We start from the raw sequence: 27,982 nt of genomic DNA on the forward strand, positions 1-27,982 counted from the left end.
CCATCAAATTCAAGCTCGTCGCAATTTACTTGCTCACAACTACAACTGTTTACATCATCATCAAGATTATTTAGATCTTATTTCTGGCTGCTAACCATTGTATCTTTCTCAACAGATGTCTCGACCAAGGCCTCCCTCCAAGGCTTTGGCCTCATCCTCCAGTAAACCTAATCAACTTATTGTCCCTCCTCCTTTGGAGTCAGTCACCCCACTTCATTCAATCGACATGGTTAACCGTTACCAAACTCTTGGTAACATTCATCGTCCTGATTATTCATCTGCATTGGCTTCTGATCCTTTTGCATCTAGCCAATCAGTTTCAGTTACTCCATTCCCAGTTAACCCTATTAAACTATCCCGATCTGAGTACACCAATTCACATGTTACTAACTTGTTTTACAAAGAACCCAGTCACCCGAAAACTCACACCATCAATGACATTGCTAAATTCCATTTTGGCTCTGGGTGCCATTTCACCCTTTCACACCCAGAGAAAACTCTCTCTTATTACAAAGACATTCTACTCAACCACCATTCAATTTTGATCAAACCAATCCAGGATCGAACTTTTGCTTACAAGATCCTATATCATTCAATTTATATTCACAACATTGTTTCCATGGCTGAATGGGGAAACCCTAATCAGCTTCGTGATTTACCTGGTTATTCCATTCAATATAATTATCATGATTACGTTGATGCTTGGTTCAAGATTTTCTTGTACCAAAATGAAACTTTCAGTCATTCTTGGTTCATCTCATTTGATCAAAAGTTCAAATCTGAAATACCTACTTGGTTTCTGAGATGGTGGACTCACTATGGCGCCATTTCAGATATCCTCCCCATTGATCTCAGTAACATAATTCATTATTTTGCCTCTATTTACCCATTCACTCCTCACCAACAACAGTTTCCATTATTGCTAATTTTTATGTCCAAATACAAAATTCCATGGATATTCAAATGGCACTATGGGATTGATGATAATACCATCATTCGCCAACACACAGTTAAATGGTGGGTCAAGTTAAATGTACCCAGAATTCTGGAAATTGTTCAAGAGGAATTCCCACCAGATCAGCATGCTCCAACTCCTGCTCTTGCTAAATCCCAGCAGAACCCAACTGCTGCAATTACTCAAGGAAGTCAGCCTAGTCTTCCTCCAGTCAACCTTGGAAGCCCCTCATCCAGTGGTTCCAAGCCCAAATCAAAATCTATAGCTGTTGCTGCCCAACCAACCCAGTCAAGGCCCAAATCAAAGTCCAAAGTTAAGACAAAGCCCATTTCACCTCCTGCTCAGCCCAAAGTCAAGTCCAAGAGTAAATCCAAGTCATCCAAAGAAGATATGATCCAGTTAGCCCATCAACTTTTGAATCAAGCTAAAGCCCAATCCACCGATTCAGACCGATCAGAAGAAGGTTCAAAAAGTGCCCACTCCTCTGAAGAATCAACTAATCAATGTTTAGGGCCAGAGTTCCAAGATGCCCAGGACCCATTTGCATAATCCACATTGGATTCTATATAGATACAAATTAGCTTCAATCAATACTCTTTTGAGAAAAGCTGCCAATTTGTATTTATATTGATTCCATCATTCACATGCTCCACCGAAAGTGATGAATAGTAAAAGTTACTGTTCACTTTTACTATTCACCGTCTCTATTCACCCAGTCAACTTTTGTTTAAAACTGCTCAACTATTCAATCAATCAACCGAAAGCAACCGACAGCATCTGCTTTGCCCCATACGCTGCCAGCTGCTTTCATCAGTCAATTTCTACTTTTCTTTTCTTTATTTTGTATATAATGTAATCAAGTTGAACTCATTCGGCAGACTTGGAAAAATTCTGAAAAACATTCCAAGAGCTCTGAGTGAAAACCAACACCCTTGTGCTGTAACCATTTAAGATCCTTGCAGTTCTTGTAATTGTAAGTCAGTTTAATTTAAAGTTTGTTTAAAGTTTTTATTAAATTTTACTTGCTTAGTATTTTAAATATTAAAAGTGCATTCCAGTTTTATTTCTTGTTCTATCATTTTGATTTCATAATCCATCTCCTTCATTATGCTTCATTATCGCCTATATATATATATATATATATATCCAAATATTATAAGCCCAATTGAACATGAGGCCAAAAAAAAAAAACATATCATAATAGAGGCCCAATTCAACATGGGCCCAAAAACAAGAAGCACATCATAATACCCACCATGAGGCTGAGAATAATGAATTCACATGGGTCACTCTCACTGAAAGAAACATTGAAAGTAATACATCTCTCTCTCATATTGGACTGATCTCTCTTTAGCATTGGACTGATGAAACCGTGAGTCCACCTTCAGTCCTCTCCTCTCCTCCATATTTGATGGACGCTGCTGAGCATTAACGATTTTGGGCATGAAAACTGTGAGTCTCTCTCTCTCTCTTCCATATTTGACGGACGCTGCTGAGCATTAACGATTTTGGGCATGAAAACTGTAAGTCTCTCTCTCTCTATATATATATATATATATCACATTTAAATGGAAGAAGTTTTTGTCCTAATTTTTTCCCTAATTTCTTGCCCTAATTTTTTCCCTAATTTTTCTCCTAATTTCTTGCCCTATATAATTTGTTCTTTAAATTAGAAAATTACCTAATTTATGTGCTTTAGTGGAAGTCTATAATTTTTGTTATGCGCTAATTATGAAAGTATATTATTTGCCGAGATCGGTGATTATGAATTTGTGTGTGTAGACGCGCCCGCGTGGGGCCCTCGCTACAGTTCAGACTCGATTTGTCACGGTTCTTAATCTGAACCAAAGAGTCCAAATCCGGCAAATCGTTTTAAGAAAACAGATTTTTAGAAAAGAAGTGCCAAACATGGATTGCTTTGCCAGATACAGAGTCGCCACCTAAATATTTTTTATGGGGGAATTTAGGAAACCCTGACTCGGTGCCAAAGGCCACGTGTCCGTCATCACCAAAGTTGCCTCGGCTCGGGAGCTTGGGTACGATTGGGAAAGGTCAGCTATAAGCACCCCCTCTCGCCCGATCCGAAGATCGGCCTCTACTAACCGTGATATCCGTTTTTGAAAACATTATGTGTTCTTATTCCAATTATTAGCCTTGAAGTACTACGTTATGCGCACGGCAAACAAGTATAGACTAGATCGCCTAAACTTGGAAATAAGCATTGCATATCCGTTTATTTTGGAAAACGTTTTGGAATTTGCTACTCGCAAGTAGGCTAAAACACGGATTTCAACTAGTTTTTCCAACTCAGGCAATCCAACTTTCATCCACAGGCAATCAGGCAGTTATATCACATAAGCATTTAGCCACATGGTAAGCATACTGTCATGATAGCATTCACACGCATGCGATATGCTAAAGCATAAATACTTACAATGTACTCCGTGCCAAAACAATAAGCTAGTTAGCAAACATGCGTGATCCTAGTTCATGTTAAAGTGGCTAATGCAACACATGCAAGATGCAATTAGAGTAGGCTCGGCTAACCTAAGCATGGCATGTGAAATGCAGTCAATTGATGTACGTATTCAATTTGGAATTGAAGTACAAATGTAGTTAGCATGATGTACCGAGCCCGGTGCATGCAAGACAAATGTATGGATGCACGCATGCATAGCATAGGGTATGCTAATTTAAATATGCCCTAGTCTACCATCATAAGCAGGTAAATAAAAAGGAAAGAAAGACGTGGGGTTGGAAGACATACACACACTCACGCACACTTATTACACAATTGCCCTCACTCGGAGGGTCCAAATAAATATTACAGTTCGAACAATAAATACATTAATTATTACAGAAATTTTTTAATTAACAGAAAGAATACAAAAAAAAGGAGAAAGGTGGCCACAGCCTCCACCTCGGGATGCGCGAATGATGCATGCTCGAACCCGCCTTGCCCGGAAAGTCCGTACCATACCAAGGCTGCCTCTGTTTACACTGCCCTACTTCTCTGAAAAATGCCAAAGTTTTGGGACAGGTTTGTTGCATAATGCAGAGTACCACCGGCTGGGGGAAATGCCCACCGGCAGTGCATAATTTCCATCGGCTGCTGCTGGAGTTATCGGCCATTCACCTATGGCCGGTCGGCATTGAATACTGCCGGTCGGCAGAAACTTCCTACAGGAGACAGTTTTGACAGCAACAGAGAACAGACAGTATATGGCATGGGATTTCAGGCACATGTGAGCATGGTCATGTTTCCCATCATGTGTTGAACTCAGGGAAGCATGGCCCTCGATCCTTGAGCCATCAATGGTGCATGATAGCCCAAGGGATCAAGCTTGCCACTTGATGTAAAAATGCATGCAACACACAAATGAGGACCAAGACCTTATCATGTCGAAGTCAAAGGCCCCGGTGACCGAGAGTTAAGGCACGTTGCACCACTTACAACATGAACGCTCCTTAACCCTCACACTTGGTTTGACACCCCAAACCAAGTAATGCAATGCATGTTATGCAAACATGACTCAAAAATGCCACATGAGATCAAGATGCAAGGCATGCCAAATGCCATGCAACTACTATGGCAAGTATGCAATGCTAGGCATGCAAGATGCAAATGCAATGCAAACATAGACGGTTTAAGCAACAGGATCATCATGCTACAACACCTAATAAAGCAGCCATGCAACAAACATGAAACAAACATGCAATGGTGGCCTAAAATGGTAAAGGGGCAGACCTCAATCCACCTCAAAACAGTGGCCAAAAGTGCCCAAAAAGGTAGACAAACACTCATGCCAACAAGCAAGCCAATGGTCCTAAGGTTAAGGCACAAAAGGGGGCACTTTACTTCCACCAACATGACCACTCATGGCATGAATTGGACAAGTCAAAACAGGGTTTTAGCATGCAAAAATAGACCCCAAAACCTACTAACATGGCAGCTAAAGTGGCTTCAATGAGATGCATGCACTAAAGCTCAATTCTAGGCATAAAAGGGCATACCCTCAAAGCATGAAAGAGGTCACACATACACACATATAAACATGATTTATGGACTGAAATATGATTCTAAATGATGCCAAATCATGAGGATGGTCCAAGCTATGCATGCTAGAGGCTAATATACTCAAGGCTTACAAGCCAAAGCACAAAGAGAGGACACCAAACAAGGCAAGCGTGACTGAAACAGATGGCCAACAGGTCTTAAACATGGTAAAATAATGCCAATACCTTCATGAAATTAGGCTAACACATGCAAGAATCATGGCCTAAACACAAGGTGCATTTCTAAGCCAAATAGAGGAATGTAAAGCAAGTATGTTAACCATGCAAAAGGGCACAAATCCGACCAAAAACAGAGACGACATGTGACTTAGAAACACCAAAAAAAACTCTGAAATAGGGCCAAAATCAATCAAGCATGCATGTTCCCCTTTAAGCCAAAAGGCAAGGAAATAAGGCAATGAAGGGAGAGGGGTGTCCCTCCCCTATACAAGACTTCAAACCACCTTCCTCACCACTGAAAATCCACTGGTTTTTAGTGGTGAGAAGACCAAAATACTCAAGCAAACAAAGCCTCACAAAGGGAGCACCAAAAAGGCCAAATAAGGCCTAAGAGGGTGAGTTTGAACTCAAACCACAAAAGACCCTTAATGAAAGTTCTTAAGCATGAAAATATAAGCCTTTTTTATGTTATGTACAAAAACTAAATCAGCAAGTAAGATAGGTAAAAAACTAGTGCAAGTTTGGGAAAACTAAAGCAAAGTGCTTACCCTTGAAGCACACCTCAAGAACAGCCAATGCAACCCTCTTCTTTTGATCAAAAACAGTCCAAAAACTCAAGAATCAACCCTCAAAGCCCCTCAATCTCGGAGCAAGGTGTAATAGTGTGTGTATTAGTGCAAAAGTAAGGTAAAAGTACACTTTTAGGCCATGAAACACACACAAGGGAGGAGAGAAAGAGAAATATAGGGAGGGGGTGTATCTATATGTATAAGCTCTGATTTTGCCTTCAAACTTTCTAACCTAGAACAAGGAGAAGACCTCTCCTCTTATAGAAGTCCCTCTTGCAAGGCTTATACAACAAGCTTGCTTAGAGGGAAATCCCTCCATACACGTGTATGGAGGGAAACAGAGTGGGTGCCAGCTATCATAGCTGGCACAAAATATCTACATAAAGTAGATGAACAGTAGTCGGCTGCCCAAAATTGCCATTGACCAAAAAAAGTTAGCTGACCGGCTATCTATAGTGCCGGCCGGCCAAATAATTGGCCGGTAGAAGCAAAACACAGCCGGTGGCCTCAAGCCATGGCCGGTGATGGGTGTGGATGGTCTACAAGCCCTACCCTGCCTCTCAAAGGCAAAACACAAGTGTTTGGTGTCAAACCAAGCACAAAACAGTCAAGTTCGGAGATCCTGAGGCAAGGCGGGTAGCCGAGACCTCCGGGAACTCCAAACGAACACAAACATGGGTGATCACCGGATGTTCAAACGGTGACGTCCAAGTCTTGAGGACGGTCAAAAATGGGGTGTCTACAGTTGCCCCTCTTTGACAAAACTCGAAAGTCATAACAATGACGGGAGTGAATGTCAAAGCCCAGAGACGACCCATTTTTGACAAGGCCGAAGACTTAGACAAACATGCAAGACAAACAAGATATGCACCCGAAGGCGGGGGCAAAATGCAAGACAATGCACAGAGCCGGACATAACTTATGATCATGCAAAGAAAGCTGTAATGAAGCATACATGCGACAATTTTTAAGCTAGCATACACCATACTACACTACAATGTAGAAAGGATGTAAGAGAATTATGCTATTCTCAATATGTCTCACTCGGAGGATACAATACCTGTGCGGTTCGTCTGGTTGCACCAGCCTCTAATGAATCGTACATACAATATCGTGCCTACAAAGAAAACAAACTTAACAGGTACAATATTGTTAGCAACATGCATGATAGTGTTCTTGAAATGCGTGACAACGCGAAACAAGTGGGAAGCATAACAATGCTGCGAAGGTACGGATATGTAAGTGGAGCGTGCGGTCTACGCAGGCAATGAAATTGATCATAAACATGTGGTCTACGTGTAACAACCCTCATACTATTTACCGATTAATGATTGATTGATTACCAATAAACATCGGTTACCGTTAAACTGAACTAATTATGACTGATAAGTGAACTGAACTAAACTACTGAACTGACTGACTGAAATTAAAACTGAATTGACTGAGTATATCTGTTCAATTGTATGTCTATCTGTTTGATCGTTTGATTATCTGTTCGTGTTTTTATGTTTAAACTGCTAATTGAAGGCCTTATCGGCGGCCGAATCGGGAATTGGTTAGTGTTCTGTGATCCTTAGAATTTATGTGAATTTATGGTATAATTATCTGAAAACTGATTAGGTATGATTAAATTAGATTAAATGAGTTAAATTGCAACAGTTGCCGTAATTACCATTTTGCCATACTTAGTGGCCACTATCTCACCCACATGTGAGCCTTGTACACACTTGAACAATATTTCCATCAGCTCTTTCCCTTGACTTAGCCGACCAAGATAGAGAGTGAGAGAGAATTGAGTTGATCTTGAGTTCTACTTTGTGAATTGCTTGGATGAGATTGAAGAATTGATGTATAGACTCCATAATTGAGCTCCTAATCTTGCATTGGAGACCTAAGGTAGAGTGATCACCCTATTGTTCATCTTGCTCTTGCATGATTCATGTCAAAGTTAAGGATTGAGTCTTGTTTTAGTTCATACATGTTGATATAGAGCTCATTTCATGCTTGCATGTTTGAATTGATGAGTTTTGAGTTGAATTCATGGTGAAATGGTACATGCATGTCCATAATTTTGTAATGGTCCATGTTTTCAACTTGTTTTTGGATCAATTGGCTCCTTAGAGCATCAAATTGGAATTTCAAAATGATTTGAATTCATGCATGTTTGCATGTTCATATTGTTCATGAAATTGGTTTGAAATTGAGTTTGAATTAAACACCCTTGGGCCTTGATTTCTCAAAATTGAGCTTTGAACCATGTCATTCTATATGTTTACAAGTGTTTTCTGGAAATTCAGCCCAAGAGGATCGGTTTTGATGCTTTTGAACTTGGTTTTTAGCTTGGAGGTGCAATCTGGAATTTCCAGATTTTGCACTTCCGCTCGAGTGGGGGAAATGCCGCTCGAGCGTGGAATTCGAGCATCCAGTATCTCTGCACTGTTTTACAGTACGCTCGAGCGGAGGATTGGGCGCTCGAGCGGAGTCATGTGTCTCAAGCTCGAGCGGGCGTCGAGCGTCCGTCGAGCGGAGATTTCACCCATCCAGTACTTTTACAGTACGCTCAAGCGGGAAAGTTGATGCTCGAGCGTGTACCTTTGTCGCATGTCAGCTCGAGCGGGGAAACCTGCGCTCGAGCGGGACTCTGTTTTCCTGAAACTTCTGAAACTGCTTTTGAGTACATCTTTGCATCCTTATTCCATTCTAGGCATTCTTAGGCCTAGTTTAAGACATCTTGTGAGGATATAGATGTAGAACACACCGAGGCATTAGGGGTTAAGTTATTATCTTTCCCAGCTGTGTAGCTTAGTGTGTTCAATCTGTTAACTGTGTAGGGTTGGCGACTGAGGAGACACGCTCTAGCATACTGTAGCCCGAACTCTGTGAGTAACAATTGTGTAAAGATATGTTCAAATGATTATCTTCTGAATACTGAACTGAACTGTTTACCGAACTGATAATGTTTACTGAATGAATGTATGTCCTATATTCTAAACTGTACTGTGGCATCCTTGGCATCTACTGTTACTGTTACTGTTACTGTTACAGAGATCTCTGTCGGTTCCCTCGTGGAACCACTACTGTTTACTGATTGATGGCCATCATTACTGTTCGGTCTTTAAGACCTACTGTTTACTGCTATACTAATGGATGTACCACATATGACTGAATAACTGTTCTGACTGAAAGACTGAAGTATTGTTTAATGAACTGATTTCATTACTGTAAGGACATTTCATTCCTAACCTCTTTACGCATTATGTTATTCACTGGGCTTTAGCTCACTGTTTATATATATATGTAGGTGCTCAGCCACCAGATCGGAGCTAGGAGCGTGGGTTAGACTCCAGTTTTGTCAAGCCAGCCTTTGTGCCTCACTGCGAGGTTCCGAGTTGCCATGCTATGGCTTTGGGGTGTTTTGTCTTTCCCCCGTCTGTCTCCATACTGTTTGGATTATTGTATAGACTGTCAGCTACTAACTGTACTGTTATCGAGGGATTGGGTCCCTGTACTGTGTGACTGTAAATTTTGTATAGACTGTACTGTTTGTATATGTGAATGCATGAAAAATCTTTTTGGCATACAGACTGTCACAGCTCAATGGACACTATTTATTTACTGTATTGGCTTCCGCCGGGCCCTGAACTCTGTTTTACTGTACTACTATTAAGCAGGCCTTCGGTAATCTCGGATTACTGGCCGGTTACGATGTTAAACCCATAGGGGGCCGGGTTTGGGTCGTGACACTACGTAAGTAAAACATGCGGTCTACGCAAGTAGTGAAATTGATTACAAATATGCGGTCTACGCAAGCGATGAAATTGAACAAGCACGCAGTCTACGCAAGCAAAACATGCGGTCTACGCGATCAAAACATGTGGTCTACGCAGGTAATGAAATTTGAATAAACATGCGGTCTACGCAATCAAAACATGCGGTCTACGCAGTAATGAAATTGAGCAAAAGCATGCGGTCTACGCAAGCAAAATATGCGGTCTACGCAGGTAATGAAATTTGAAAAAACATACGGTCTATGCAATCAAAACATGCGGTCTACGCAGGTAATGAAATTTGAATAAACATGCGGTCTACGCAATCAAAACATGCGGTCTACGCAGGTAATGAAATTGAGCAAAAGCATGCGGTTTACGCCAGCAAAACATGCGGTCTACGCAGGTTATGAAATTGAATACAAATATGCGGTCTACGCAAGTGATGAAATTGAACAAATCACGCGGTCTACGCAATCAAAACATGCGGTCTACGCAAGTAATGAAATTTGAAAAAAAAACATGCGGTCTACGCAATCAAAACATGCGGTCTACGCAATCAAAACATGCGGTTTATGCAGGTAATGAAATTAAACAAACATGCGGTCTACGCAAGTAGCGTGTATGAGAAAAGTTGAATGTACACATGTAAGTAAAAAACATGTCATTCACGATGCTGGAATGTAAAGTACTAGAACACAGCATAATTGAAACGATTTGTGGAATTCACAAGACATGAAAAAGATACGAGACGGGACGTTCTTCGCACGTATCGAGCATTGCTCGCAGAAGTTGTGGCCTGAGGTCAACTCGAAGGTTCACGTTTCAAAAGTGTGCTTTCCCGCATTGTCTCGAGTGATGAAGGTGTGAAACCATGTAGTTAACCCGAACAAAGGTGCGGAAGGTGCGTTGACCGCAAGGGGAGTTTTACTGGTATCAATTCCGACACTTTGCTACCCTACCATTCTATGCTTTACTTTCCTTTTTACTGGTAGTTTAAGCACATTCCACTGCCTCGGGCAGGTTTTATTTTTTCCAAAATTACATATTTTGCAAAACACGCGACGGGAATGAAACAACCATTTTGTTCAAAAGGTGTTGCGTTTGTAAATGTTCTATGCATCGCATCGCAAGGTACCACACCACAATGTGAACGAAATTGAACCTATTTTGAACACTGAATATTTGCATCGTAATAATCAGGTAGTGAACCGACTTACAACTCGATAAGCAAAACAAAGACATGATATGACCAAACAAGTGTGAATACAGCTCGATAAATAAATCAAAAACTCAAAAAGAGTGAAATAAAACTCGATAAGCAAATGTTCAATGACTTGATAAGCAGACAGGTGTGACTCCGCAAGAATCGATCACCTGGGGAGGGATCGGTGGTGGTGGAGTTCCCCAATCCCTAGCATAAACAGCTCAGGGAACCAGGAGGAAGCCCATCGGCCAGGGGTAGAGGCCATCGGCCACAAGGAATGGCCACCGGCCAGACATTTGTTCGGTCAGCAACATACAATGGCCGGTCGGCAGAATGTTTGGTCGGCCGGCTATGAATGAGGGAATCACCAGAATGTTGACACCTGTCCTCCACCCAACCTTATCTCCTACAAAAGACCCCAGCTTCGTAGTTTTTCTCAATTCCATACTGATTTGCTCTAATGGAAGAGTTTCTTGCTCAAAATCTCACAGCTTGGATTGCTAGCTTGGATGGCTCGGAAAAATTAAATTTTCGGGGTTTCGGCCTAAATGCACTATTCACTCTGGGTCGTACCCCATTGCACCTCCCGTTTCTCCATGCCGCGACAAGGTTTTGGAATCCGGTGACGCATGTCTTTAGCTTCGCTGGGCAGGAGATATGTCCTACCTTTGAAGATTTCCGAGCCTTAATGGAGTCCGAGCGCCACGAGGAGCTCCTGCCCCAACTTAATTTTGGCCATACCCAATCCTTAGGGCGAATGTGCGGACTCAGTATGCGTGACGCTCGGTCTTTGATTTGTGACGGGATGCTGGACATTCCGAGTTTGACCAATCGGTTTTCTGATGCTGGTGATCGCAACAACCATCACTGGCAAGGCTTTGGGCGACACGCCCTCTGTTTGTGCATGTTATCTCACTTTCTATTTGTCTCAGGCTCTGGAGGGTCTAGTGTTCGGCTGACCGAGGTTGCCCAAGGCTTGAAGGAGGGCAAGAGCTGTATTGCCATGACTCTGGCTGAGACGCTGATGGGCTTAGACGCCTTTTATCGTCATGAGACGACCAGATTAGCGGGGAGTCCACTACTACTACAGGTAATGTTTCTCACCCAATCTCACATATATGCATTGCTCACATCACTCGGCCCTCAAGCTCGGTCTTTTCTCACAAAACCCTATTCTCACTTTTCTCTCCTCATACATCTCTCTATTCTTTATTCTCTCATTTTTCATCTTTTCGTAGGTATGGTTAATGGACAAATTGCAGGTTGTGGACTCTTGCCCAGCATATTCAGCTCGCGGCTACTTTTTTCGGCATCGTCTAGTCAATGCCCTGGATGAGGGATGGTGGTTCGCTTGGATGTGCCGCTTGTCCGCAGACCGTATCACTTGGCGGTGCCCTTGGCTGAGCCTTCCGGCAATGAGTTACAACATGCCCCGGCAGACTGGGATTCAATTGATTGGTCTCACTCACTGTGTATTCTACTTCCCATTTCGGATTCGACGCCAATTCGGCCATGATCAAACCTGCCCGCCAGAGGGGATAGAGTATCCTGCTGCATTCCCCGCCCGAGGCGCACAGCTTGCTTGGCAGGCCACCGCGTGGAGGACGAGAGAACTCCTGGCCCCTGCTCTTACTTTCAGTTGCACTTTGTCTGACGAGTGCTTGGATTGGCTTAATGAGGAGGCACAGGTCGGGCCCATCTTGGCATCAGAGGCTTCGACCAGCTCTGGGAGGGGGCGCAGGAGCACCTGACTTGACTATGCCCCGGATTTATTGCTTTATTAGTACTTTCAAGTTTTCTTTATGTATGTAATAAAAAAACAACTTTGATTGTATGCAAGAGCAGGAGGACTCTGTTTTGAAATCAATGAAATTGAAAGTTGTGGTACTGAAAATTTTCCGCTTTGGTCCAAAAATGGTCAAAGTTGTAAAAAAAGATTATTTTGAACAAAGTCAGCTTTTATTAAAACTTTTCAAAAACATTTTCGATATGGATCAGAACTGGACACGCCTGAGATCTGTCACCAAGATGCACAACCCCGGATCCCTGCAACTGGGAAGTTGCCGCTAGTCTGAAGAGTACCGCGGCACTTCATGGCAACGGAAAGTTACCCCTAGTCTGAATAGCACTGCACTGGAGATTCCAATGGATGCTGATAGACACAGATGACCGAGATGATCAAATGGACAAAGTTGATCGGGGAAAAGGGTTATGGCTGAACTCCAGGATGAAGTTGCCTACGTATCCCAAAGATGGGAATCAAGCCTTACGTAGTTCAGGCTCAAGTTCACTCGAGTATTTTCACTCTTCTTTTACGCTCTAACTTTTGCCAAGGTCGCCCTTTGCGGGTTTTCAACCTTGCGAGCTCAGTTTTTATATTTTCCAATTTTCTATGCTCTAACTTTTGCCTAGGTCGCCCTTTCGGGTTTTCGGCCTAGCGAGCCTCTCAGGGGTAATATTTCTTCAACTTGTCCATGTTGATTGGTTGGGAAAATTCCAAGCCATCTAGGTCCATCAGAACCACAGCTCCACCTGATCAGATAGCTTTGATGATGTAGGGACCAGTCTAATTAGGTCTGAACTTGCCCCTTGGGTCGTGGATGGGGGCTCGGTTGTCCTTGAGCACCAAATCTCCTTCCTTTAGATTCCTGGACTTAACTTTCTTGTTGAAAGCCCGGACAATTCTGCGCTGATAACTTTGAACATGGTACAGTGCTTTCAGTCTTCTCTCATCAAAGAGCATGAGTTCCTCAAACCTGCTCTGCTGCCAATCTGCTTCGGCTATTTGACACTCGGCCAATACTTGTAATGACGGAACCTCAATTTCGATAGGTAGAACGGCCTCCATCCCATAAACCAATGAATACGGAGTCGCTCAGGTAGAAGTTCTAATTGAAGTCCTGTAGCCCCACAGAGCAAACAACAACTTATCTGGCCAGTCCCGGTAGGTTTCCACCATCTTCCGTAGTATATGCTTGATGTTCTTGTTGGCGGCCTCAACTGCTCCGTTGGTTTGCGGCCGGTATGTGGATGACTTATGAAAAGCCACGTTATATTTCTCCAACAAGTCAATTACTTCCTTCTTAAAGTGGGAACCATTATCCGAAATAATCTCGTTTGGGACCCCATAACGACAGATGATATTATTTCTGATGAACTTTGCGACGTGCGATGCCTTCAACACGGCATATGATTGGGCCTCGACCCACTTTGTAAAGTAATCTATCGCGACCAAAATGAACTCATGCCCATTTGATCCCTTTGGAGTGACAGCCCCGATCACATCAATTCCCCAAACTGAAAATGGCCATGGCGAAGTCATGTTATACAGTTTTGACGGCGGGATGTTCATGCGGTTCGCATGGATTTGACACTTGTGGCATCGCCGAACAAAGCTGATGCAATCCTCCTCCATGGTGGACCAGTAGTATCCCTGTCGAAGGATTTTCCGTGCTAGCATTACTCTGTTCATGTGCGCACCGCACTCCCCTCCATGGATGGCCTCCATCAGGCGCTTTGATTCTTCGGCTTCGACACATAGCTTGTGCATTCCTAGATGGCCTCTCTTATACAGCTTACCCCCACAGATGATGAACTGAACGGCCATTCTTCTGATTGCCCTCTTATCCTTGGCATTTACTCCTGGTGGATATGCTTCATTCTCCAAGAAGTTCCAAATGTCGTAATACCAGGGGTTTTCATCCTGAACTTCATCTATGGCAGAAATTGACTCATATGCTGGCGCAAACTTCTGGTCTATAATGACTGGACGCATCCGAACCCCGGACGGGATGTCTATCATGGAAGATAGAGTTGCTAATGAATCTGCGAACCTGTTGTTCTCTCTTACTAGGTGAGTGAAATTTAGCTTCTCGAACCGAGGAATTAACAAGTCCAAGGTCTGGTGGTAAATTATCATCTTCTCCTCTTTGACTTTCCAGTCTCCTTTTGCTTGAGACACAACAAGGTTCGAGTCCCCAATGACGTCCAACCGCCTTGCCCCTAGTTCTAAGGCTGCTTCTAGGCCGGCAATACATGCCTCATATTCTGCTTCGTTGTTCGAGACTTTGAACCAGAGCTTGAATACTAAAGGGATACGGGAATCGTCAGGCGCTATCAACAACACTCCTATCCCATTCCCGTACTGGTTTGACGCTCCGTCAAAGTACATCGTCCAAGTTTCATCTTCGACGTGAAGAATGGCTTCATCTGGGAATAGGTACTCAACCACCTCATCCCTTTCAACCGGGTGGTCGGCAAGGAACTCCACTACTGCTCTTCCTTTTACTGACTTGCGTGTCACATACTTCAGATCAAATTCAGAAAGCAACAGCAGCCAACGAGCTAGCCTACCTGTAAATGCCGGTTTCTCAAAAAGATATTTGATAGGATCCAAGCATGAAACCAACATTACAGAGTGAGCTAACAAGTAGTGCCGCAGTTTCCTGGTAGCCCATACCAAGGCCAAACAAGCCTTCTCCAACGGCGTATAGCGAGTCTCATACTCAAGCATGTTCTTGCTCAGGTAGTAAATGGCTCTCTCTACCTTGTCCTCTGACTCTTGTGCGAGCATGCAACCCATCGTGGTTTCAGTCACTGAAAGATACAATATCAACGGTCTTCCCTGCTCTGGCGGCGATAACACGGGCGGGTTCTGTAAATATTCCTTGATCTGTTCAAAAGCTGCTTGACATCGGCTGTCTCATTGGAATTTCTTTCCTTTCTTCAGGAGACCAAAGAGTGGTTCACAAGTCAAGGTTAATTTGGAAATAAACCGTCTTATGAATTGCACTTTACCTAGAAAGCCTCGCACCTCCTTTTCAGTCCTTGGTGGTGGCATTTCTAAGATGGCCTTGATTTTGGAAGGGTCGACTTCGATGCCCCTCTGTGTAATCAGAAACCCTAGCATTTTTCCATCTGTAACACCAAATGTACACTTCTGAGGATTTAGCCGCAACCGAAATTCTCTGATCCTTTGGAAAAACTTTTGCAAGGCGGTGTAGTGGCCTTCTCTTTCTTTGGATTTGACGATCATGTCATCCACGTACATCTCAACCTCTTTGTGGATCATATCATGCAGTATCGTGGTCGCAGCCCGTTGATATGTGGCTCCAGCATTCTTCAACCCAAACGGCATCACTCTGTAACAGTATGTCCCCCACGGGGTGGTGAAAGCAGTCTTCTCCCGGTCTTCGGGTGCCATCACTATCTTATTGTAACCTGAGAAGCCATCCATGAACGAAAGCAAAGCATGCCCCGCTGTGAAATCCACCAACTCATCAATATGCGGCAGGGGAAAGTCATCCTTCGGACTAGCTCTATTCCAATCCCTGAAATCCACGCATACTCGGATCTTGCCATCCTTCTTTGGCACTGGAACAATGTTGGCCAACCAAGTCGGGTATTCAGATACCAACAGGAAGCCTGCATCAATTTGCTTGGTGACCTCTTCCTTAATTTTGATGGCCCAGTCCGGACGAATCCTTCTGAGCTTCTGTTTGATCGGTCGGGCCTCGGGGTCGAGAGGGATCTGGTGCTGTACAATCTCAGGATCGATTCCAGGCATGTCTTCGTAGGACCACGCGAAAACGTCTTTGAAATCTTTTAATAAAGCGACTAAGCGCTCGCGTTCCTCCGAAGACGACGTGGACCCGATCTAGACCAGCTGTGGGTCCTTCTCAGTACCAACATTCACAGTAGTGATTTCATCCATTAAGGGTTTAACAAATCTTTCCTGCTCTTGATCAATTAATCGTTGCAAAACCGGAGGAATTTCTTCCTCGTCGTTTTCATTAAAATTTTAAAAATCCTGATTTAAGCAATAAATCAAAGGCACAAAAAAATACTCAGAAACCACATCCACATCATTCTCATTAAATACTTCCAAGTCGTTCGATTCTTCTGTTACAACAGACTCAAAAGAGAAAGAAAAAGACGACTTAGACAGGACTGTGGCATCCGGGTTATCACCCCCAGGAATACTGGACTCAGACTCAGTCGAGCTGGAACCTGATTCCGACTCACAAGACTCGGTGGAATCAGATTCTGGCTCACTACCTGACCCGGTGCTGCTGGACAAAAATCCTTCTTCATATTGCCAGACGAGAGAGGGTGCGATGGATGCATCCAAAATAGTTGATGGTAGGCCCGCAGCCGTTTCATTCCCGATCATGCATACCGAGGAGTTATCCCCCAAGCATTTATGTTCGATTGGAGGATCCGAAAGTAGACATGCCAGTGCTACCCCCCATTTCATTTTCAGCGTCCTCAGACTGCACTTCCTTACTTTGCTCAGCCTCGGCCAATGGGTCTGTCTGCTCTTCGGCGATGTCATTCTCAGGTAGCTGTAGATCAAAGAAAATCTCAAACCCTGGTACGCGCTTCCTCTCTGCGTTCAGCCACGGCTCGGGGAAGCCACAGAATGGAAAGTCCTCCCCCTCCCGGATGAAGCGTCTGTTTAGGGTACCCTGAATGGGCCGGTGCATTAAGTCAAAGGGCTTCCCCATCTGTTTCGCTCTGGCTCTTCCGGCCATCTCCTTTCCTTTCCTTATCCAGTCCTCTTTGGTGGGTAGGTAACCCAGTCCGAAGGTATGAGGGTTGTGTGGCACTTCGGCCAATGCCGCGACGCCTTTCCGGCCGCTCTTCCCCAATCCCATCCCGGGGATGTGCTGGACTTTGTTCATGAGATAGACTGCTTGGGCACTGACATATACCCCTTCATTAGCTGCCATGATGTCCTGTACAACCCGAGCCTCAGCCAAGGTAAAACCCGATATGAACACATCTTCCATACCGTGATCGATTTCTAGAACAGGCGTAGATACCTCCGGCGGCGGATGAATTGATGAGTTTCCGAAAACAATGGCTACTCCCTTCCCATAGGGGTATTTCACCACTTGATGTAGGGTGGAGGAGACTGCCTTTACCTGATGCAGCCATGGCCGCCCCAAAAGCAGGTTGAACGTTGCAGGAACCTCCAAGACATGGAAATCTATCTCATGCTGTCCCGGCCCAACCTTTGTTTGAATCTTAACAGTCCCCATTACTTCCCGGCTTGTGTTGTCATACGGCCGAACCACCTGGGCCGTTGGCACAAAGTCCGCGATTTTCAAACCGATCGCGTAGGCTGTCCTTGCCGGACAGACGTTGATGGCGGACCCCGTGTCGACAAGCACCACGGGTATCCATTTATCTCTGCACTCCACGGAGATGTAGAGTGGCTTGTTATGGTTCGCACCCTCGGGTGGCAGTTCTTTATCAGAAAAAGTCAACATCGGGGCGGTCCCTCCTGAAAAAACTAGGCCCACCAGCTGTTCGGGCGTGGTGTCTATGGAAAGCTTGGCTTTGTCCATGGCTGAGAGGACAGCCTGTCTATGTACTCGAGAAGCCATAAGCAGCCCCCAAATGGAGATGTCTGCTTGTATCTTTTTCAATTGTCTCAATACGGCCTCATCTTCGAGTTACTTTTCTTTTTGCTTCCCTGCCTCCCTATCTTTTCCAGACGCCTCTGGTTGATCTAGGTGTGGAGGCTTGAAATACCGTCCACTCCTAGTCATGTGATCGACTTCGCCGATATACCAGGTATCATCTGGTTGGTTACTCCCCCAATCTTCGTCTGTGTGGGCAAGACGTAGATCATCATCCTCCTACCACATTCCATCTGCTGCTGACAGGCACCTGTCCGGTTCTGGCATGACTGTTCTCATACTCGCAGTACCTTCTATCCCTATGCTCGCAGCATTTTCCATTTCTGTGTTTATAGCAGTCTCGGTTCCCACATGGGCTTTTGCCTTCCTGATTCTCTCGGAATCTTCGAATCTTTCCTGTCCCGACTGTGTCAATGCAGCCGACTGTTCAATAATCCCCGTACTCGAAATGCTCCAATCCCGAGCGAAATTCTTGACACCGGCGCTCTCCGGCGATGCACTCCGTTCTTCAACCCTTCCGGCTGTTGTTGATATTCTTGCCCCTGCCGGGCTTTGCTGTGACTGAGACTCCTCTACCACATCTGGTTGATCGTCCAACCGTCCCGTAGCCTCTGTTGATCCCTCATAATCGAACCAGTCAACGGCTAAGTCCCCTGGATCTTGGTTACTGTAAAACTGGAGCTTGGCAAGGCCCTCTTCCACGGCCGTTACATCATCCGTTCCTTGTCCCGGACTGTCCCCTTGGATCATACACAGCTCCCCCTCTGTTGGTAGTTCCATATCTGGCTTGTCTTGGCCTATTGACAAAATGTAGTCACTCGGACTATAAGCATTCCTAACACCACTCCCAGATTCCGCAGACTCTGGCTCAATAACCCCCTTTTCCTCTAGAGTCTTCTCTCCCCTGTTCTCAATAGTCACCACCGTTGGCTTAGGTTGGGTTATGGAGATGTCTATCATGCACAAATCGGCGCAATCGGGAAGGAACACCTCCGGCTTAGGCAGATGAAAATGAGTGATATAGATGCTAGGATCGTAAGGCACGACCCCAGTTTGGATGAAGTTGACTCTTTTGGGTGGTGGAGTTTGGTTATGTGTGGGGAGAGGGTTTGTAGTAACGTTGGGTTTCTCGGGAGGCAAAATCACCCCGTTGTTGATGAGATCTTGAATCTCATGACGCAATCGGAAGCACAGGTCGGTGTCATGACCGTGCTGTTGGTGAAATGCACAATATTTAGCTGGGTTGTGGGTAGCGAGGAGTCTTTCTGGTAAGGGCCGCGGCTCTAGGGGCTTCAGATGCCCCTTTCTGATTAAGACCCCCAAAGCTTTGGACAGGGGCATATAAAGTGGAGCGAAGGTTCTGGTGTTTTTGGGTGGGTATTTGACGGTTTGTGAGTTGTTTCCGGACGCACCGGAGAATGGTGCGGCTGGCATATTTCTTAGGGGAGGGTTGGTGGTGACCATACTTACTTCGGAGGTCCTGGTAGTTGTAGCGCCACTCGGGCCTGCATTAGTGTTACGATTGAAAGTTCTGCGGGGTTGCTTCCGGTCGTTATCAATCAATCCTTGCTTTAAGGCATCCTCAATTTGCATCCCCATTTCATGTAGATCAGAAAAGGTAGGGAAGGGGAGTACAATCATCTTTTGCATTAACTTCAGCTGAAGATTGCGCACAATCATCCGAATCTGGTCTTTGTCTGTGGGCCTTAAGGTCATCATCGAAGCCTTAGCCCGCCATCTGGTTACGAATTCCGAGAAGCTCTCTTTGGGTTCTTGTCTCGTTGTCTCGAGATCCCGGGTCGTAATCTCAATTTGTGTATTGTATGAGTACTGCAAGATGAAGGCCTCAGCCATCTCGTCCCAACTCCTCTTGACGTCATCCTCCAATTTGGCATACCATAAGGCCACTACACCCGGCAGGGTTCGGCCAAATAGAGACAGCTTCTGCAGTCTAGTGAGGCCCATTGGTTTTAGAATGTCTGAAAACAATCTTAGGTGCACCATGGGGTCTCCAGACCCATCAAATCGATCAATGTGCGGCATCTTGAATCTGTCAGGCAGCGTCACGGTTGCGTCGATATACCCATCTTCGATGTCAGGGATGGTCTTGACTCCCTGGGATCTTTTGAACATCTTTTCCAACTTACTCAATTTTAAGGCTGTGGGGTCCATTTCGAACTCAAAAGGAGAGTCCGGTATATTGACAGGCGTGGGTGCCTTGGATAGTTGTGGCGGAATCGGGGGCGGAGCTGGCCCCGTTGGAAGGTCGGTATCCTCTTGGACATTTCGGGCATTCGGTGTTTCTTCGAGTATCGGAACCCTTGGTGGGGGAGGAACTTGTTGCGAAGCAGATGCTCCGTTTTGCTGTTGTAACCTCACGATTAACTCTGCTTGTTCGCTCACGACCGTGGCTTGCTGCTTGGCGAACTCTGCCTGCCGAACAGCATCCTGCTGCATCATTTTCATGCTCTCTTGGAGTTGGCGCACCATCTCCTCTAAGCTAGCCATACTATTCTGCTCTGGTTGAATTACTGGTATATGTTCCCTCTCTGTAGGTGAAACAGGACCCTAATCCCTACTGAACTCAGGTGGGGTAGAAAAGGCCCTCTGAACTGACTGTTGAACTGATGCCCTCTGCCTAGCTGTCCTCCGTCTAGTAACCGGGGGTAGGGAGCGGTACACTGTTTGTCCGTCTACCAGATCCTCAGATCGATGGAGCCGACGACCTCTAATCCAGAGTGCTTGGGGAATATCTACCGGGTTGGAAGCAATGGTGCTAAACTACCTATCAAAAAGATAAATAAAGCAGTAAATAAATAAACAAACAATCGGACAGCACAACGACGTAAAATAAACACATACAACGCACAGTTGGGCATTCACAATACACAGTTGGTAAGCCGAACACACTGTTCCCCGATACTGATCACTGTTCCCCAGAGCCACTGTTCCCAAAACTGAACCTGGTACCCGCAGATAACTGATTCTCATAAACTGATACTGATGCCCTCGGGCCCGATACTCAATCTTGCAAACTGGTATGTACGCTCCTGTAGAGATACACTCTAAAGCACATAGCAGATAAGTGAGAACCAAAACACCCCTATGTTGGGGTAGGGTTTCCCTGTCCTATTTTGTCAGGAGCTAGGGTTTCACTATGCACGCAGCAGTTTTCAAACAACCTAACATCGGGTAAGCAACCTGTCCTAGCTTGGAATGGTCACTATGGATCCGAATATGCACTAGGTCGAATGGTCGAAAAGGGTGCCCCGGTAAAACTGGGGTTTGTGTTCCCATGCTGTCAGAGCCCATAACTGATCAGCCTTATGGTCGTGCCTTGACAAGACAAGCCTCCGGCAAACCGTTCAGGAATGGCAGATGGCAAACACGGTGTCCTAGGCGCACCAATGCACATGCAATGCAAAGAGACACATAAATGAAATCAAAACACGATATCACGAGTTCGAGTCAAGCTCTCTAAATATCCCCAGCAGAGTTGCCAGAAACTGTAGACGCGCCCGCATGGGGCCCTCGCTACAATTCGGACTCGATTTGTCACGGTTCTTAATCTGAACCAAAGAGTCCAAATCCGGCAAATCGTTTTGAGAAAACAGATTTTTAGAAAAGAAGTGCCAAGCATGGACTGCTTTGCCAGATACAGAGTCGCCACCTAAATATTTTTTATGGGGGAATTTAGGAAACCCTGACTCGGTGCCAAAGGCCACGTGTCTGTCATCACCAAAGTTGCCTCTGCTCGGGAGCTTGGGTACGATTGGGGAAGGTCAGCTATGAGCACCCCCTCTCGCCCGATCCGAAGATCGGCCTCTACTAACCGTGATATTCGTTTTTGAAAACATTATGTGTTCTTATTCAAATTATTAGCCTTGAATTACTACGTTATGCGCACGGCAAACAAGTATAGACTAGATCGCCTAAACCTGGAAATAAGCATTGCATATCCGTTTATTTTGGAAAACGTTTTGGAATTTGCTACTCGCAAGTAGGCTAAAACACGGATTTCAACTAGTTTTTCCAACTCAGGCAATCCAACCTTCACCCACAGGCAATCAGGCAGTTATATCACATAAGCATTTAGCCACATGGTAAGCATACTGTCATGATAGCATTCACACGCATGCGATATGCTAAAGCATAAATACTTACAATGTACTCCGTGCCAAAACAATAAACTAGTTAGCAAACATGCGTGATCCTAGTTCATGTTAAAGTGGCTTATGCAACACATGCAAGATGCAATTAGAGTAGGCTCGGCTAACCTAAGCATGGCATGTGAAATGCAGTCAATTGATGCACGTATTCAATTTGGAATTGAAGTACAAATGCAGTTAGCATGATGTACCGAGCCTAGTGCATGCAAGACAAATGTATGGATGCACGCATGCATAGCATAGGGTATGTTAATTTAAATATGCCCTAGTCTACCATCATAAGCAGGTAAATAAAAAGGGAAGAAAGACGTGGGGTTGGAAGACATACACACACTCACGCACACTTATTACACAATTGCCCACACTCGGAGGGTCCAAATAAATATTACAGTCCGAACAATAAATACATTAATTATTACAGAAATTTTTTAATTAACAGAAAAAATACAAAAAAAGGAGAAAGGTGGCCGCAGCCTCCGCCTTGGGATGCGCGAATGATGCATGCTCGAACCCGCCTTGCCCGGAAAGTCCGTACCATACCAAGGCTGCCTCTGTTTACACTGCCCTACTTCTCTGAAAAATGCCAAAGTTTTGGGACAGGTTTGTTGCATACTGCAGAGTACCACCGGCTGGGGGAAATGCCCACCGGCAGTGCATAATTTCCATCGGCTACTGCTGGAGTTATCGGCCATTCACCTATGGCCGGTCGGCATTGAATACTGCCGGTCGGCAGAAACTTCCTGCAGGAGACAGTTTTGACAGCAACAGAGAACAGACAGTATATGGCATGGGATTTCAGGCACATGTGAGCATGGTCATGTTTCCCATCATGTGTTGAACTCAGGAAAGCATGGCCCTCAATCCTTGAGCCATCAATGGTGCATGATAGCCCAAGGGATCAAGCTTGCCACTTGATGTAAAAATGCATGCAACACACAAATGAGGACCGAGACCTTATCATGTCGAAGTCAAAGGCCCCGGTGACCGAGAGTTAAGGCACGTTGCACCACTTACAGTATGAATGCTCCTTAACCCTCACACTTGGTTTGACACCCCAAACCAAGTACTGCAATGCATGTTATGCAAACATGACTCAAAAATGCCACATGAGATCAAGATGCAAGGCATGCCAAATGCCATGCAACTACTATGGCAAGTATACAATGCTGGCATGCAAGATGCAAATGCAATGCAAACATAGACGGTTTAAGCAACGGGATCATCATGCTACAACACCTAATAAAGCAGCCATGCAACAAACATGAGACAAACATGCAATGGTGGCCTAAAATGGTAAAGGGGCAGACCTCAATCCACCTCAAAACAGTGGTCAAAAGTGCCCAAAAAGGTAGACAAACACTCATGCCAACAAGCAAGCCAATGGTCCTAAGGTTAAGGCACAAAAGGTGGCACGTTACTTCCACCAACATGACCACTCATGGCACGAATTGGACAAGTCAAAACAGGGTTTTAGCATGCAAAAATAGACCCCAAAACCTACTAACATGGCAGCTAAAGTGGCTCCAATGAGATGCATGCACCAAAGCTCAATTCTAGGCATAAAAGGGCACACCCTCAAAGCATGAAAGAGGTCACACATACACACATATAAACATGATTTATGGACTGAAATATGATCCTAAATGATGCCAAATCATGAGGATGGTCCAAGCTATGTATGTTAGAGGCTAATATACTCAAGGCTTACAAGCCAAAGCACAAAGAGAGGACACCAAACAAGGCAAGCGTGACTGAAACAGATGGCCAACAGGTCTTAAACATGGTAAAATAATGCCAATACCTGTATGAAATTAGGCTAACACATGCAAGAATCATGGCCTAAACACAAGGTGCATTTCTAAGCCAAATAGAGGAATGTAAAGCAAGTATGTTAAGCATGCAAAAGGGCACAAATCCGACCAAAAACAGAGATGACATGTGACTTAGAAACACCAAAAAAAACTCTGAAATAGGGCCAAAATCAATCAAGCATGCATGTTCCCCTTTAAGCCAAAAGGCAAGGAAATGAGGCAATGAAGGGAGAGGGGTGTCCCTCCCCTATACAAGACTTCAAACCACCTTCCTCACCACTGAAAATCCACTGGTTTTCAATGGTGAGAAGACCAAAATACTCAAGCAAACAAAGCCTCACAAAGGGAGCACCAAAAAGGCCAAATAAGGCCTGAGAGGGTGAGTTTGAACTCAAACCACAAAAGACCCTTAATGAAAGTTCTTAAGCATGAAAATATAAGCCTTTTTTATGTTATGCACAAAAACTAAATCAGCAAGTAAGATAGGTAAAAAACTAGTGCAAGTTTGGGGAAACTAAAGCAAAGTGCTTACCCTTGAAGCACACCTCAAGAACAGCCAATGTAACCCTCTTCTTTTGATCAAAAATAGTCCAAAAACTCAAGAATCAATCCTCAAAGCCCCTCAATCTCGGAGCAAGGTGTAATAGTGTGTGTATTAGTGCAAAAGTAAGGTAAAAGTACACTTTTAGGCCATAAAACACACACAAGGGAGGAGAGAGAGGGAAATATAGAGAGGGGGTGTATCTATATGTATAAGCTCTGGTTTTGCCTTCAAACTTTCTAACCTAGAACAAGGAGAAGACCTCTCTTCTTATAGAAGTCCCTCTTGCAAGGCTTATACAACAAGCTTGTTTAGAGGGAAATCCCTCCATACACGTGTATGGAGGGAAACAGAGTGGGTGCCAGCTATCACAGCTAGCACAAAATATCTACATAAAGTAGATGAACAGTAGTCGGCTGCCCAAAATTGCCATTGACCAAAAAAAGATAGCCGACCGGCTATCTATAGTGTCGGCCGGCCAAATAATTGGCCGGTAGAAGCAAAACACAGCCGATGGCCTCAAGCCATGGCCGGTGATGGGTGGGGATGGTCTACAAGCCCTACCCTGCCTCTCAAAGGCAAAACACAAGTGTTTGGTGTCAAACCAAGCACAAAACAGTCAAGTTCGGAGATCCTGAGGCAAGGCGCGTAGCCGAGACCTCCGGGAACTCCAAACGAACACAAACATGGGTGATCACCGTGTGTTCAAACGGTGACGTCCAAGTCTTGAGGACGGTCAAAAATGGGGTGTCTACAGTGTGGATTTGTGATTATATAGAGTAGTCGTGCCTCCTAGGAAGTATATTTCTGGATGTGAAAAAAGGAAAAAGAAGCAAAAATTAGAAAATTTTATTCAATCTAAATTAGGAGCGCTTGATAAATTTTTTGGTAGCAAGAAATAAATAGAAAGTTCATGTTTGGTTGATGAAGATTTGGTAATTGAAGAACTTAATCAATATAATGAGAATGATAATGAAGATTTGAGTGTTGAAGAGCCTATTGAATGTTTGAATGAGAATGAAAATGAAGATTTGGTGAATGAGGAACCCATTGAAAGTGAAGATTTTAATGTTGAATATGGACCTTTAAATATTAATGACCCAAGTAACTGGGACAAGATTGATCAGAATTTCAGAGATTTATTAGTTGAAAGAGGTCCTATAAGAAGTAATGTTGTCAATTTTCCTAGAGATGACAAGGATAGACATTTCTCCTCTACATATTACATTCGAAATTTATCATATGGAGAGAAGCAAGATAGGAAATGACTAGTATATTCAGATGCTTCAAACAAAGTATTTTGCTTTTGTTGTAAGTTGTTTAAGGAAGATGGGAACAAGACTTAGTTGGCTACTAATGGATTTAAAGATTGGAAGAATCTAGGTCACAGGCTTAGAAGTCATGAAACTTGCAATGAGCACATTACTTGTATGAGCAAATGGATTGAATTGGAAAAAAGATTGCAAAAGAATGAAACAATTGATAAATGGGTTCAAGCATAAATCAATAGGGAGAGAGAACATTGGAAAAATGTGTTACTAAGGATAATTGCTGTTGTGAGAACTCTTGCTAAAAATAATTTAGCGTTTCGTGGAGACAATGAGAAGATTTATCAAGAAAGAAATGGAAACTTTTTAAGTTTAATTGAAATGATTGCTCAATTTGATTCGGTAATGCAAGACCACCTTCATCGCATTGAAAGGAATGAAATTCATTACCATTATCTTGGTCACAAAATCCAAAATGAATTGATACAGATGTTAACGGGTGAGATCAAAAGTACAATTGTGAAAAGAATTAAAGAAGCAAAAAAAATTTCAATTATTCTTGATTGTACTCCAGATGTTAGTCATGAAGAACAAATTCCTTTTGTAATAAGATGTGTGGATGTTTCAACTAATCAAGTAAAGGTGGAAGAGTTCCTTTTAGAATTTTTAAAGGTGGATGACACATCAGGATTGGATCTTTTTAATGTACTTAAAGAGGTATTTTGCACACTCCAACTTGATATTGGTGATATAAGAGGGCAAGGATATGATAATGGCTCTAACATGAAAGGGAAACACAAAGGTGTACAGAAAAGGCTGCTTGAAATAAATCCTAGAGCATTCTACACACCATGTGGTTGTCATAGTCTTAACCTTGCACTTTGTGATATAGTTAACTTTTGTCCCAAAGCTATCTCTTTTTTTGGAGTGTTACAACGTATATATTTATTGTTTTCATCTTCTACAAAGCGGTGGAAAGTTTTCAAAGATCATGTGGAAGGTGTCACATTAAAGCCATTGTCACAAACAAGGTAGGAAAGTCGCACTGAAAGTGTTAAAGCAATAAGATATCAAGCTCCACAAATAAGAGATGCTTTAAATCATTTGGCAAATCTTGGTGAACCCCACAATACAAAGAGTGAAGTTGAGTCTTTAGCAACACATGAAATTGAGAACTTTGAATTTTTGCTTGGCATGATTATTTGGCAAAATTTATTGTTTGCAGTTAACTCAGTTAGCAAAATATTTCAAAGGGAAGACATGCATATTGATGTTGCTATAATTCAGTTAAAAGGACTCATTACCTTTCTTGAAAAATATAGAGAAATTGGTTTTTTGGATGCTATGATTGAGGCTACAGAAGTTGCTACTCTAATGGAAATTGAGCCAATATTTCGTGAAAAGCGTGTCATTCGCAGAAAGAAGCAATTTGATGAGAATGTTAGTGAAGAGGTGACACAGACTGCTGAAGAATCTTTTAGAGTTAATTACTTTATGTATATAATTGATCAAGCTCTTTCTTCACTTAAGAGTAGGTTTGAACAATTTCAAGTATATGAGGAAAAATTTGGATTTTTGTTTGATTTGAAAAAGTTGAGTTCTACCAACAAGGAATGTTTGAAGACTTATTGTGTTAATCTTGAAGATTTTTTGAAACATAATAAACTTTCTGATATTGATGGGAGAGATCTATTTTCAGAGTTGAATGTCTTGAAAGAAGTTTTACCGGAAGGAATCAAAAGGCCAATTGAAGTATTAAATTATTTGAAAACAATGGATGGTTGTTTCCCAAATGCATGGATTGTGTATAGAATTTTGTTAACTATACCTATTACAGTGGCCTCTGGAGAAAGAAGTTTTTCAAAGTTGAAGTTAATTAAATCTTACCTTCGGTCAACTATGTCACAAGAAAGATTGAATGGGTTAGCTTTGTTATCCATTAAAAAGGATATGGTGGATAAATTTGATTATGCAAGCTTCATTAGTGATTTTGCAGCTAAAAATGTGAGAAGAGTAATGTTTATGTGATAGT

The 27,982-nt window shown here is 43.5% G+C and overlaps 1 pseudogene; it reads left to right on the forward strand.

The window, feature by feature from the left end:
* The first annotated feature begins 226 nt into the window (after positions 1-226).
* Positions 227-27,978, forward strand: LOC145824263 (uncharacterized; annotated as a pseudogene).
* The last annotated feature ends 4 nt before the right edge of the window (positions 27,979-27,982 follow it).

This window comes from Camellia sinensis, chromosome 4, assembly GCF_055761805.1.
Source record: "Camellia sinensis isolate YWXY chromosome 4, ASM5576180v1, whole genome shotgun sequence".
Lineage (NCBI taxonomy): Eukaryota > Viridiplantae > Streptophyta > Magnoliopsida > Ericales > Theaceae > Camellia > Camellia sinensis.